Below are 12,439 nucleotides of genomic sequence, written 5' to 3'. Positions count from 1 at the left end.
ACGATTTTTCGCCTGCGCGGCCACTTAGGCCTTTGGTTACTCAGGCGGCGCGGGACCGCGCGTTTGGCCTAAGCCCACCGTCCCCGCCGCGCCCGCGGGCCGCCTGCTGCCTCTGCCGGCCCGCCCTTGCTGGCAGGGCCGGGGCAGGACCGCTGGGGCCTGGGGCCGCAGCCCCCGCGCGGCTGGCAGCCCGCAGCTTCTGGCGCCCCAGAAGATGACCATCTGTCATTCAATTAAGGTTTCAGGGCAGCTGATGGGGGAGCCAGGGTCAGCGACCTCAGGACAAAACGGCCTGCTGCCTCGGATAGGAGAAGTTCAAATGTTAAATGCAGAACATTGTGCCCTCTCCCAGTCCCGGCCCCCACCCGGCCTCAGGTTCGGCCGGTGGACAGCAGCGGGGTGAAGGGCAGCGGTCATTAGCACTTAGATTTCAGCTCTGGGCCGGGCTCCTTCTGTTGGGTCATTTTGACCAGAGAACCTTTAACCCTTTCACGCCAGCCCGCCCTCTAGGGAAGGCCAGCTTGTCTGATGGAGGAAAGAAAGAGGGAGCTTAGATGCACCCATATAAAGAGGGGTCAAATTGTATTTCGGGTCACTTCTTCATTGGAGAAGAAAACCTACAAGGTAGAAGGAAAACAGTTCATTATAGCCAAAACAAACTATAAGATCTTAAAAGTTTTATTTTTTAATTTTTAGCTTTGGGGGAGAAGTACATTCATTAAATATGATCAGGGTACTACTGGGCCAGTGTGGGGAGAATGGATTTGTAAAAAATTCCAAACTCCACCCATAATTAAGTGTATTTACCCAAACGTGTGTGAGTGGTGATGAGCCACTACAGACAACCTGTAGTAAGACTACAGCTACAGACAACTTCCTTTAAAGTATTGGTGACGAAGTCTCCACTGCAGCCAGCCTCATCTACAGTTGAAAATACATTGGACGGTTGGGACTTTCTGATAATAAAATGAGGTTAAAAATAATTTTAATGAAAGGAATTCGTAAAATACATTCATTAAGCATTCACAGGCTGTGGGCATTTAGGTGTTAATATTCCTGGCTTCCCTACACTAGACAGAAGGAGAAGCAGCCACATACTTAGCAGTTTTCAGCAGAAGATCCAACTATTCCTCTCAATTATTAACCATGAAGCCTGAAAACAACTCTATTAGCAAGATATCATTTCAAGGCTTGGAAAACTAGGTCCTTCAGCAGGCTAGTTAGTAATAGAGGAAGGAACTGGGGCTTCTGGCTTCCAGCCCCACTTCTCAATATTAAACCTAGTCTTTACTTTTTGGAAGTAACTATCAAGAAATCAATTAATCAATCAGACATTCAGCATTGAAGCACCTTAGCAAATTTTTCATTGGATAACAATGAATAATACATGGCCCTCCAGTATATTGACTGTGGTAAATGGTCTTTAAGGTAAGGTGCTGCAACAAGTACCTTTAAATAAAATCAAAACAAAAAGTTTACCACAATCATAATAAATTGTTCAGTCATCTTCCTATTGACTCACATAGCATCTTTCTTCAGGGGCATTTGGAGTTATTTTTTTCCCCCTTACAAACAGACCAGAACAAATTGATGAATTGAGCTTTCACTATGCTAATTTAGACATTATAAATATTTAATTAACATCCCTAATAGCCAGTCATAGAGGGCCCCGCTCTACTTTACACTGTTCTTAATCTAAAGTAAATGCTTTTCCCATTAATAGCCTGATGCCATATTAGCAGCTTCCTCGGTAAAAGAGCCCCACTTAGTCTAAAAGGAGGCAGCATTGAGTAGTCTGCATTAGATAGGGGTTTATTCTTGTTTGTAAAGGATCCAGGGAATGGTATCAACTCTCTACAAATTCCACCTTTCCCAGTTCTTGCTTAGACTATTCTAAGAATAGGGACATCCTCTCAGTTTCACTTTTCTAGACAAGGTAACCTTTTGAGGTTGTACTAGAATAAAAATGAATTTATTTTAGTAAAGCTTACATTAAAAAGTGAATCATAGGCAAAGGATGACAAATTGCCAACTGTGAAATGTACTAGTCTTTTCAACAGAGTGGTGCAGTGAAGATAATTCTGTACCAGGAGTCAAAGGACCTAAGTTCAAATCCTGTGACACTCACTAGCAGTGGGACCCTTGGGCAAGGCATTTAACCCCTCTGCGCTTCAGTTTTCTCTTTTAATGAGACAACTAATGCCTATGCCACAGGGTTACTTTAATGATTAAGTGGGAGAATATATGTGAAATTACTTGGCACATAGTAGATACTCAATATTGGGTTAATTTCTAAATGACTGCCAAATATTCATTAACCTTTCTCTCCTCTTATGTCTATTCTTGTCTTCTCTAAACTATTCCCTTATCATAGTCTAACATTATCTTTGCAAATGTGGTTTGTCTCATCAATTCTTGGATCTAGTTTCTATAATGTGAAGTGGGGAAAAACTGGGAGGCCTAAACCCTGACCAGGAGACAGTGTAAGAACAGATACTAGAATTTAGACTTTCAAAAGCTCTGAGTCATAAACTCTGATCACTGATATGTCGTTATACAACAGTCCTTGTGTGGTTTAGAAAGATTCCAGAAGCAGCATTATATTTCCCAGGGGGCAGGAATCAGGCCAGAACTGAGAGATCAAGAAATTAGAAACTCTCCAGGCTGATCTAACTCTGGGACTAAAATCCGCAGATGCCAAACATTAGAGTAAACAGCTGAAGAAAGGAAAAGCAGCTTCAGACAATCTACATTTAAAACATTAGAAAGATAAACCATCTTATTGTGAGAATATTTCTCAAAGAATCTGAGGAAAAACCAAACTGACTTGTTGGATGTTGCTGGTTACAGAGACAAGAGAAACCCTGTATTATTCTTATTTGCCAGAACAAAATAAATACTACTTAATGTAATATAGGCACTTATATTGATAAGATAGATATTTATCTAGATAAATATCCTAGTAAAATCACATAATTTGGATTTTTGGTACAACCCAAATTTTCCTTTTTATTTTTGGTCAGCAGTGGAAAATCCCAGATAGAAGGATCAATGGGAAAGGGGCAAGGCATTGGCTGGGATGATTTCTCAAGGAAAAGGCAGTAGTAGGAGGTATAGGCAGACAGACAGCAGAGTCTGACATTGAATAGCTCATTCTTTCTTCCTTGCACTGCTCTTCCTCTCTCCTGCTCTTCTTTCTCTCACTTTCTCGTTATGCTCTGTGATGATGCATTAAATCAGCGGTCCCCAACCTTTTTGGCACCAGGGACCAGTTTCGTGGAAGACAATTCTTCATGGAAGGGGGGTGGGGATGGTTCAGGCGGTAATTCAAGCAGTAATGGGAGCGATGGGGAGTGGTAGATGAAGCTTCACTTGCTCACCCACCACTCAGCGCCTGCTGTGTGGCCTGGTTCCTAACAGGCCACGGATCACTGCATTAAATAGAAAGGGAAATATTTTTTATTGTCCCCTCCCCCCCAACATTTTGTTTTGAGATACCCATGAGGAATGTTTTTGACAAGTGGCTCCCAGGAGTGTCCCAGAGTATACTTTCTGAGGACACCATTCATTCTATAGAAATTCCTATAGGAATTCTATAGGAATGGGCTTACAGAACTCTCATTACCTACTTCTTGGGCCTCCTGAGTGAGGGTGATGGGCCTCTTGTAGTTAAAATATGGGAAGTTGCCCTGATGCTCTTAGGAACAGAGCAGAAAGTGATTTGCAGTATGGAAAACTTCATGTTTGCTTAGCCATCCAATGCCTGTTGCACAGGGGTTAGAGGAAGCCAGAAGTGGTCCTTGTTCCTGATCCGAGGGAACTGACAGATATTTAGGTGCTATTTCAGAGATCTGAAGAAAGCTGTAAGAGTAGAGAGGATGGGTAGCTGTCTGGGTAGGGAGTTTGTCACTGATGGCTTTCTCAAGGAAGCAACCCCTCAAACTCAGGAGGAGAGATGGAGTTGGGCAAGTGAAGATGAGGATTGGGGAAGGACATAGAGATAAAGAGAATGAATAATATGTGCAAGGGCACTAAGGTCTGAGTGTTCAACCTAGCCAGTGTGAGAGTGTACAACTCAAGAAGAAAGTCAGCTAGGACATGTGAAGGGCCCTGTTGCCAAGTTCGGTATGGGTTTTATCATTTAATCAACAGGGAACCAACAGAAGTTTTTAATTTTATTTAAAAATTTTTTTTAAATTTTATTTTATATTTTTTATACAGAAGGTTCTTATTAGTTATCTATTTTTTACATATTAGTGTATACATGTCATGTATACATGTCAATCCCGATCTCCCAGTTCATCCCCACCGCACCCCCCCCCCCCCCCGGCTTTCCTCCCTTGGTGTCCATACGTTTGCCCTCTACATCTGTGTCTCTATTTCTGCCTGGCAAACTGGTTCATCTGTACCATTTTTCTAGATTCCACATATATGCGTTAATATACGATATTTGCTTTTCTCTTTCTGACTTACTTCACTCTGTATGACAGTCTCTAGGTCCACCCACGTCTCTACAAATGACCCAATTTTGTTCCTTTTTATGACTGAGTAATATTCCATTGTATATATGTACCACATCTTCTTTATCCATTCATCTGTCGATGGATATTTAGGTTGCTTCTATGACCTGGCTATTGTAAATAGTGCTGCAAGGAACATTGGGGTGCATGTGTCATTTTGAATTACGGTTTTCTCTGGGTATATGCCCAGTAGTGGGATTGCTGGGCCATATGGTAATTCTATTTTTAGTTTTTTAAGGAACCTACATACTGTTCTCCATAGTGGCTGTATCAATTTACATTCCCACCAACAGTGCAAGAGGGTTCCCTTTTCTCCACACCTTCTCCAGTATTTGTTGTTTGCAGATTTTCTGATGATGCCCATTCTAACTGGGGTGAGGTGATACCTCATTGTAGTTTTGATTTGCATTTCTCTAGTAATTAGTGATGTTGAGCAGCTTTTCATGTGCCTCCTGGCCATCTGTATGTCTTCTTCTGAGAAATGTCTACTTAGGTCTTCTGCCCTTTTTTTTTTTTTTAATTGGGGTAGAGTTGTTTTACAATGTTGTGTTAGTTTCTACTGTACAGCAAAGTGGATTTCCCTGTGCTATACAGCAAGTTCTTATTAGTTACCTATTTTATGCAAATTAGTGTATACATGTCAATCCCAATCTCCCAATTCATCCCACCCCCCCCTTCCCCCCTTGGTGTCCATACGTTTGTTCTCTACATCTGTGTCTCTATTTCTGCCTTACAAACTGGTTCATCTGTACCTTCTGCCCATTTTTTGATTGGGTTGTTTGTTTTTTTAAATATTGAGCTGCATGAGCTGTTTATATATTTGGAGATTAATCCTTTGTCTGTTGATTCATTTTCAAATATTTTCTCCCATTCTGAGGGTTGTCTTTTTGTCTTGTTTGTAGTTTCCTTTGCTGTGAAAAAGCTTTTAAGTTTCATTAGGTCCCATTTGTTTATTTTTGTTTTTATTTCCATTATTCTAGGAGGTGGGTCAAAAAAGATCTTGCTGTGATTTATGTCAAAGAGTGTTCTTCTTATGTTTTCCTCTAAGAGTTTTATAGTGTCCGGTCTTACATTTAGGTTTTTGATCCATTTTGAGTTTATTTTTGTGTATGGTGTTAGGGAGTGTTCTAATTTCATCCTTTTACATGTAGCTGTCCAGTTTTCCCAGCACCACTTATTGAAGAGGCTGTCTTTTCTCCATTGTATATCCTTGCCTCCTTTGTCATAGATTAGTTGACCATAGGTGCATGGCCTTATCTCTGGCTTTCTATCCTGTTCCATTGATCTTTATTTCTGTTTTTGTGCCAGTGTAACATATTGTCTTGATTACTGTAGCTTTGTAGTATAGTCTGAATTTAGGGAGTCTGATTCCTCCAGCTCCATTTTTTTCCCTCAAGATTGCTTTGGCTATTCGGGGTCTTTTGTGTCTCCATACAAATTTTAAGATTTTTTGTTCTACTTCTGTAAAAAATGCCATTGGTAATTTGATAGGGATTGCATTGAGTCTGTAGATTGCTTTGGGTAGTATAGTCATTTCCACAATATTGATTGTTCCAATCCAAGAACATGGTATTTCTCTCCATCTGTTTGTGTCATCTTTGATTTCTTTCATCAGTGTCTTATAGTTTTCTGAGTACAGGTCTTTTACCTCCTTAGGTAGGTTTATTCCTAGGTATTTTATTCTTTTTGTTGCAATGGTGAATGGGATTGTTTCCTTAATTTCTCCTTCTGATCTTTCATTGTTAGTGTATAGGAATGCAAGAGATTTCTGTGCATTAATTTTGTATCCTGCAACTTTACCAAATTCATTGATTAGCTCTAGTAGTTTTCTGGTGGCATCTTTAGGATTATCTATGTATAGTATCATGTCATCTGCAAACAGTGCCAGTTTGACTTCTTCTTTTCCAATTTGTATTCCTTTTATTTCTTTTTCTTCTCTGATTGCCATGGCTAGGACTTCCAAAACTATGTTGAATAATAGTGATGGGAGTGGACATCCTTGTCTTGTTCCTGATGTTAGAGGAAATGCTTTCAGTTTTTCACCATTGAGAATGATGTTTGCTGTGGGTTTGTCATATATGGCCTTTATTATGTTGAGGTAGGTTCCCTTTATGTAGGTTCCCTTTATGCCCACTTTCTGGAGAGTTTTTATCATAAATTGGTGTTGAATTTTTTCAAAAGCTTTTTCTGCATCTATTGAGATGATCATATGATTTTTATTTTTCAATTTGTGAACATGGTGTGTCACATTGATTGATTTGCGTATATTGAAGAATCTTTGCATCCGTTGGATAAATCCCACTTGATCATGGTGTATGATCCTTTTAATGTGTTGTTGGATTCTGTTTGCTAGTATTTTGTTGAGGATTTTTTCATCTATATTCATCAGTGATATCGGTCTGTAATTTTTTTTTTTTGTAGTATCTTTGTCTGGTTTTGGTATCAGGGTGATGGTGGCCTCGTAGAATGAGTTTGGGAGTGTTCCTTCCTCTGCAATTTTTTGGAAGAGTTTGAGAAGGATGGGTGTTAGCCCTTCTCTAAATGTTTAATAAAATTCACCTGTGAAGCCATCTGGTCCTGGGCTTTTGTTTGTTGGAAGATTTTTAAATCACAGTTTCAGTTTCATTACTTGTGATTGGTCTGTTCATATTTTCTATTTCTTCCTGGTTCAGTCTTAGAAGGTTACACCTTTCTAAGAATTTGTCCATTTCTTCCAGGTTGTCCATTTTATTGGCATAGAGTTGCTTGTAGTAGTCTCTTATGATGCTTCGTATTTCTGCAGTGTCCGCTGTAACTTCTTTTTCATTTCTAATTTTATTGATTTGAGTCCTCTCCCTCCTTTTCTTGATGAGTCTGGCTAAAGGTTTATCAATATTGAGCTAAAGCTCAAAGAACCAGCTTTTGGTTTTATTGATCTTTGCTATTGTTTTCTTTGTTTCTATTTCATTTATTTCTGCTCTGATCTTTATGATTTCTTTCCTTCTACTAACTTTGGGTTTTGTTTGTTCTTCTTTCTCTAGTTCCTTTAGGTGTAAGGTTAGATTGTTTATTTGAGAATTTTCTTGTTTCTTGAGGTAGGCTTGTATTGCTATAAACTTCCCTCTTAGAACTGCTTTTGTTGTGTCCCATAGGTTTTGGATCATCGTGTTTTCGTTGTCATTTGTCTTTAGGTATTTTTTGATTTCCTCTTTGAATTCTTCAGTGATCTCTTGGTTATTTAGTAACATATTATTTAGCCTCCATGTGTTTGTGCTTTTCACGTTTTTTTCCCTGTAATTGATTTCTAATCTCATAGCATTGTGGTCGGAAAAGATGCTTGATATGATTTCAATTTTCTTAAATTTACTGAGGCTTGATTTGTGACCCAAGATGTGATCTATCCTGGAGAATGTTCCATGTACACTTGAGAAAAAAGTGTAATCTGCTGTTTTCGGATGGAATGTCCTATATCAATTAAATCTATCTGGTCTATTGTGTCATTTAAAGCTTGTGTTTCCTTATTAATTTTCTGTCTGGATGACCTGTCCATTGGTATAAGTGAGGTGTTAAAGTCCCCCACTATTATTGTGTTACTGTTGATTTCCTCTTTTATAGCTGTTTAGCATTTGCCTTATGTATTGAGGTGCTCCTCAATACATATATATTGAGGAGCACCTCAGTATAAATATATATATATATATATTTATAATTGTTATATCTTCTTTTGGATTGATCCCTTGATCATTATATTGTGTCCTTCCTTGTCTCTTGTAACATTCTTTATTTTAAAGTCTATTTTATCTGATATGAGTATTTCTACTCCAGCTTTCTTTTGATTTCCATTTGCATGGAATATCTTTTTCCATCCCCTCACTTTCAGTCTGCATGTGTCTCTAGGTCTGAAGTGGGTATCTTGTAGACAGCATATAGATGGGTCTTGTTTTTGTATCCATTCAGCAAGCCTAGGTCTTTTGGTTGGAGCATTTAATCCATTCACATTGAAGGTAATTATTGATATGTATGTTCCTATTACCATTTTCTTAATTGTTTTGGGTTAGTTTTTGTAGGTCCTTCTCTTCTCTTGTTTTTCCCACTTAAAGCAGTTCTTTTAGCATTTGTTGTAGAGCTGGTTTGGTGGTGCTGAATTCTCTTAGCTTTTGCTTGTCTGCTTTTGATTTCTCTGTCGAATCTGAATGAGATCTTTGCTGTGTAGAGTAATCTTGGTTGTAGGTTCTTCCCTTTCATCACTTTAAGTATATCATGCCACTGCCTTCTGGCTTGTAGAGTTTCTGCTGAGAAATCAGCTGTTAACCTTGTGGGAGTTCTCTTGTATGTTATTTGTCATTTTTCCCTTGTTACTTTTAATAATTTTTCTTTGTTTTTAATTTTTGTCAGTTTGATTACTATGTGTCTCGGTGTATTTCTCCTTGGGTTTTTCCTGCCTGGGACTCTCTGTGTTTCCTGGTCTTGGGTGGCTATTTCCTTTCCCCTGTTAGGGAAGTCTTGTACTATAATCTCTTCAAATATTTTCTTGGGTCCTTTCTCTCTCTCTTCTCCTTCTGGGACCCCTATAATGCAAATGTTCGTGTGTTTAATGTTGTCCCAGAGGCCTCTTAGGCAGTCTTCATTTCTTTTCATTCCTTTTTCTTTATTCTGTTCCGTGGTAGTGAATTCTACCATTCTGTCTTCTAGGTCACTTATCTGTTCTTCTGCCTCAGTTATTCTGCTATTGATTCCTTCTAGTGTATTTTTCATTTCAGTTATTGTATTGTTCATCTCTGTTTGTTTGTTCTTTAATTCTTCTAGGTGTTTGTTCTTTAATTCTTCTAGGTCTTTGTTAAACATTTCTTGCATCTTCTCGATCTTTGCCTTCATTCTTTTTCTGAGGTCCTGGATCATCTTCACTATCATTATTCTGAATTCTTTTTCTGGAAGCTTGCCTATCTCCACTTCATTTAGTTGTTTTTTTGGGTTTTATCTTGTTCCTTCATCTGGAACATAGTCCTCTGCCTTTTCATTTTGTCTATCTTTCTGTGAATGTGGTTTTTGTCCCACAGGCTGCAGGATTGTAGTTCTTTTTGCTTCTGCTGTCTGCTTTCTGGGGATGAGGCTATCTAAGAGGCTTGTGCAAGCTTCCTGATGGGAGGGACTGGTGGGGGGTAGAGCTGGCTGTTGCTCTGGTGGGCAGAGCTCAGTAAACCTTTAATCTGCTTGTCTGCTGATGGGTGGGGCTGAGTTCCCTCCCTGTTGGTTGTTTGGCCTGAGGTGACCCAGCATTGGAGCCTACAGTTCTTTGGTGGGGCTAATGGTGGACTTTGACAGGGCTCACGCCAAGGAGTACTTCCCAGAACTTCTGCTGCCAGTGTCCTTGTCCCCGTGGTGAGCCACAGCTGCCCCCTGCCTCTGCATGAGCCCCTCCAACACTAGCCAGTAGTTCTGGTTCAGTCTCTTATGGGGTCACTGCTCCTTCCCCCTGGGTCCTGATGCGCACACTACTTTGTGTGTACCCTCAAGAGTGGAGTCTCTGTTTCCCCCACTCCTGTTGAAGTCCTGCAATCAAACCCCTCTAACATTCAAAGTCTGATTCTCTGGGAATTCCTCCTCCCGTTGCTGGACCCCCAGGTTGGGAAGCCTGACATGGGACTCAGAACCTTTGCTCCAGTAGGTGGAGTTCTGTGATGTAATTTTTCTCCAGTTTGTGAGTCACCAACCCAGTGGTTATGGGATTTGATTTTATTGTGATTGCGCTCCTCCTGCTGTCTCATTGAGGCTTCTCCATTGTCTTTGGATGTGAGGTATCTTTTTTGGTGAGTTCCAGTGTCTTCCTGTCCATGATTGTTCAGCAGTTAGTTGTGGTTCCAGTGCTCTCGCAAGAGGGAGTGAGCGCACGTCCTTCTACTCCACCATGTTCGATGTGGGTCCCAACAGAAGTTTTTAATCATGCAAGTAAGATGACCAGATTTATTGTTTAGGAAACTAACTTGTGGCAGAATGAGGAGACTGGGGATAGGAAGGCCAGTATGAAAATGACAAAATGGAAAACTAAACCAAAATGGGTACCCATACTCTTGGTGTATATAAAACCCTAATTCATTAAATAATTTTCTGAATCTCCATTTTTTCTGATTTAACCACAGAGAAATCACAGTATCAAATTTATCTGAGGAGAAATTTTTTTCTATTTACTATTACTTTTGGTTAATTTTCCCTTCTTTTACAATAAGTACCCCATAGCTTTGCCTTTGAATCTTATTGTTCTCCATTGAATTTGATTTATATGTTTTGGGTGGACAACCATTTCCCCTGGACAGGAAGCTTGTCTTCAGTGGAAGTGTGAGGTGGTCATATTAAAACGAAACATAAAGCAACTCAGAAAGCCTTGAAAAATAAAGTGGATCTTCACTATCTGTCTTCTTGTAAGTGTCTTAAAATCTGCATTTCTCTTTCGTATGTAGCTCTCCACACACAAAACTTCCTAAAGTTCATCTTTAGATATGTCTTTATTCTTCCCCCCAGATTTTTCCCCTTTTTCCTTAGTAATGAAATTCCTATATTGTTGGGTGTAGCAATGTGCCCATATGTGCAACTGTATCTCCCATTCTCTCTTGCAGTAAAGGATAGTGTTCCATGAGAGGTAAGCAGCTGTCTTATGGTGAAACCTCCAGGAAAGTACTTTAAAGGAGACTGAATCAGCCGGGATGTGTGACCTTTGGTCCTTGTCCTTTTCTTTTTCCTGATGCCTGGACCATAGACTTGATGGTTGGCTCTGCAGTGATCATCTTGTAACTGTGAGGCAATTTTGAGGATAAAAGCTATGTGTTAAAGGTGGCGTGGCAGAAATATAGAAGCCTGGTTTCTGATGATCATTCCAGCCCTGGATTTTTCTTACAAGAGAGAAATAGACCTTTATCATATTTAAGTCAAGGTTATTTCAGATGTGTTACTAGCACCTGAATGTATTTCTAAGTGATACCACGTTCACAGACTTTGAAAGTAGATTCTAAAATCTGGCAGTCCTGGAAGGGGTATATTGACATTATTAATCAATCAAAAGAATATCATATTTCCTAATTTACTTCGACAGTCTGTAACTTATCATGGAATATTGGTTATTTCCTTTCTCTTGTTGCATACCAGTATTGTACATTTTGGTTTCTTGTTACTTCTCCTAACACTAGATTTTATTCTATGTCCTTTCTTTCGTATGCCCCCTTTTACTTATCTCTGTTTCTCATATAAAATCACTTGGGTTTAAGATTTTTATAATATTTTCTTATATTTCTTAAACCAAATTTACTCGTTATTGATAGCTGTAAGCTTCCAATTACTTTATTTGTTCTTCAGTGATGTCTGAACATTTACATTTTGAAATATTTACTCTTAAATGATAAGTTGCTTTATTTCTTCTTTATATCATTATTGGAGCCTTATGAAATATGTGCATTAGTAGGTTATATTATTGATTAATTTTGCTTTAGGATAGTAAAGGAGACATACCAAAATATTTCTTAATAAAGGGGGTATTGGGTCTGATTGGATTGAGCAACAGGGAGACCCAGACCCAGGCTACACAAAATGCTGTTTACCCTGGTTGACATGGGCTATCGCTGAGGCAGGCCTGCATCCACGTGGTGCTTAAAGTGATGGAGACTATTATGCATCTACTGAAAAGAATGAAACATTGGTTAGTGAGGGGCTGCCCTAAATGACTTTGTCCACAAGGCATGCAATTAAGGGTTTCTCTTGTGTTTGAGTTTGATTTACCTATTCCTGTCTCCTTTGCAACTTATAGCATTATTATTATTATTTTTTCTGTTAGGGTATACCCTGTTCTATTTGTATTTATTGATGCAAATAGCAAATTCCCCCAATCTATAGAAATCTGTGTTCACATGCATTTTTCTGTTATTGTTTTTATTTCAGCACTGGAGTATTTGGCT

This window comes from Eubalaena glacialis, chromosome 2 (assembly GCF_028564815.1).
Source record: "Eubalaena glacialis isolate mEubGla1 chromosome 2, mEubGla1.1.hap2.+ XY, whole genome shotgun sequence".
Taxonomy (NCBI): Eukaryota; Metazoa; Chordata; class Mammalia; order Artiodactyla; family Balaenidae; genus Eubalaena; species Eubalaena glacialis.
This window is presented reverse-complemented; position numbering follows the sequence as displayed.